The following is a 2,505-nucleotide window of genomic DNA, read 5'->3' on the forward strand; positions in this document are numbered from 1 at the left end:
GGCAGTTACCGGACGCTGGTCTCGCTGCTGCTGACCTTCTTCGTGGCCTCTCTGTTCTGTATCAGGCCCCTCCCATGCACGCTGCTGCTCACCCTGGGCTACGTCCTCTACGCCTCTGCCATGACCCTGCTGACCGAGCGGGGGAAGCTGCACCAGCCCTGAGGGTGTCAGCTGCCTTCAGAGCAGGCTGGGGGGATTTGCCACCTCCTGGGAAGCCCCTCCAGGAGGGAACACAGTCATCGTCGGGCTTCTGTAGCAGGGTTCTTGCAGCCGCAGAGGCATCTGGAGGAAACGCAACCAAGAAGGGAAGGCAGGCGGGGCTCAGCAAAGGAGTGGCTGCCAGGGCTCAACAACCACGCTCTGTGACGGCGCAGAGCTCAGCGCCGGCCCCTCCCTCCCTCCGCCAAGGACTCATGGCCCAGCCAGCTCTCGGGGCCTTTTTCCAGCGCCCATTTGGGTACTCTGCCACACTAAGCTTGGGAGCCAGCCTGCCAACAGCCGCCTGGCCTGGCCTCCGGACTGGCTGGCCTTGAGGTGGGCAGAGTGGGTTGTGGCACCTCCTCTCCCTGTGTGGGACCAGGACGGTGGCTCAGCCTCCACTCCAGGGAAGAATCAAAGTTTCTAGAGTCGTGAGAAAACTATTGAGAGTGGCTGTCCTCTGATTCTTCACTGTGAGGGGCATTCTTCATGTTCTCCCAGCTCTTCCAAGACTGGGCCGTAGAATTCCATGTTTCAGGAGCCTAAGACCCGCCCAGAGCCCAGGTGCTTCACCGCAGACCCCAAGCCATCGAGCACATCGCCCAGAGCAGTGGCCAACATCATGGACCCCTGTGCCTTGTCACAGATGGGTGCTGGTCCTCAGGTGTTGCGGATACTGCTGGGTCCATGGGGTCGGATTCTGCCAGTTTCTGCTCTGCAGCCAAAGATGGTCAGAAGCATTGTCGCTTCACTAACATCAAGTGCTCAAAGACATGGCAACTGTTTGATGGTACTTAAGTATTCAAAATGGACGACAACTGCAGATTCTCTGACAGAAACCAGCACGAGGTCTTCACCTTCCTTCACCCCACAGATGACACACCAGGGACAACAGCATCTCAGTGGCGATTTCCAAACCAAGCCTTTGTTTTTGGTGTGGGGGTTTAGGGGTTTGCTTTAATGTTTTTCAAATTGTAAATGTTGGGCTTTGTATTTTGATGTAAACAGAATAATGGCATTTTAGGGCCTGTGACCAAAAATCAAGCTTGTAACTCGACCATGGATCTGAATAAACCTGTCCTTGCTTCTGAGTCTTCTGGCACCTGGGCTCAGTCTCCAGGAGGTTCACCTGTACAGAGTCCCTGAGCACACGGGGGCTGCAGGAACAACTGCTGGGCACCCTGTCGGCCCCTCCCTGCAGTGTCCACAGGCCTGGGCCTCTGGCTTCCTATTCTTTCCTCTCTCAGAGGCACAGTAGACTTTGCCCCATCTTTACAAAAGATGCAAAAAGTTAGGCATGGTGGCTCACATGTGTGGTCCCAGCTACTTGGGACACTGAGTTTGGAGGATCGTCAGGACCCAGGAGGTCAAGGCTGCAGTGAGCCTTCATCACGCCACTATACTCCAGCCTGGGTGACAGAGTGAGACCCTGTTCTCAAAAGCGGACCTCCAGGAATGTGTGCTGCCATGTCTGTGGCTTCCAGAAGCTCCAAGGATTGCGGGAGTTGCTGGGGGCCGAACTGTCTGGCCAGGAGCGGGGGTGCAGACAAAAACATATTGAGAACCAAGAACAGCAAAGCTGAGTGAGGGGGCAGGGTCTTGGTGGCTGGGACCTGGACAGTGATGGCCACAAAGCCAGCTGGTGCTCAGTGGCTCCTGCCTGGGGAGCGAGGACGGCAGCAGGCAACTAGGTTCCAGCCACTTACAGGTGGGGGGTAGGGACCTCGCCAATAAATTGGGATTTAAATTGCCAAGAGCTTTCACTCTAGAGAAAATGCTGGGACGAGAGCAGAAGCAAAATGCAGTTGGGGGACCCAGCCAGGAGGCACTTGAGGGGGACTTCCAGGGAAGGCCTGTAGTTGGAGCATCTTGGGAAGCAGTTCTGTCTGGGGCACAAGGAGGAGGGAGGCCAGGCTGGAGGCAGGAGCACCTGCACGTTCTCGTCTCCACCCCTGGATGCCTCCAGAGTGGTCTGCCCTAACTGCCACCGCCACCGCCGCCTCAGCTCCTAGGATGCCCTTAACTTTTGCCATTGGGCCCCACTCCCCTGCTAACAGGCCAAATCCAGATGCTTCTCTGACCAAGTGGCCCTGACAGCACAGCTTCAGGCTGTACTGATATCACCCCTGCCCCCTGCACCTCCGCATTGTTCTTGCCCCGAGGCAGTGCTGTTCCCTGGAGCCCATTCATGGCCCACTCCCTTCCACGACCAACACATTATACCTCTAGGATATACCAGCGCCCCTGTGATCTGAGGTAAGTCAGATTCTGATTGTGCAAGCAACTCACAAGCAGAGGCCCTGTGCA

General features: G+C 56.7%; 1 pseudogene across 1 annotated transcript; it reads left to right on the forward strand.

Moving 5' to 3' along the window:
* Window positions 1–6: 6 nt before the first annotated feature.
* On the forward strand, window positions 7–1,290 carry LOC108524970 (uncharacterized; annotated as a pseudogene). Its single transcript, XR_001884178.1, has one exon. The product of XR_001884178.1 is annotated as an uncharacterized LOC108524970 (transcript).
* Window positions 1,291–2,505: the final 1,215 nt, after the last annotated feature.

This window comes from Rhinopithecus bieti, unplaced genomic scaffold, assembly GCF_001698545.2.
Source record: "Rhinopithecus bieti isolate Rb0 unplaced genomic scaffold, ASM169854v2 repeat_36740, whole genome shotgun sequence".
Lineage (NCBI taxonomy): Eukaryota > Metazoa > Chordata > Mammalia > Primates > Cercopithecidae > Rhinopithecus > Rhinopithecus bieti.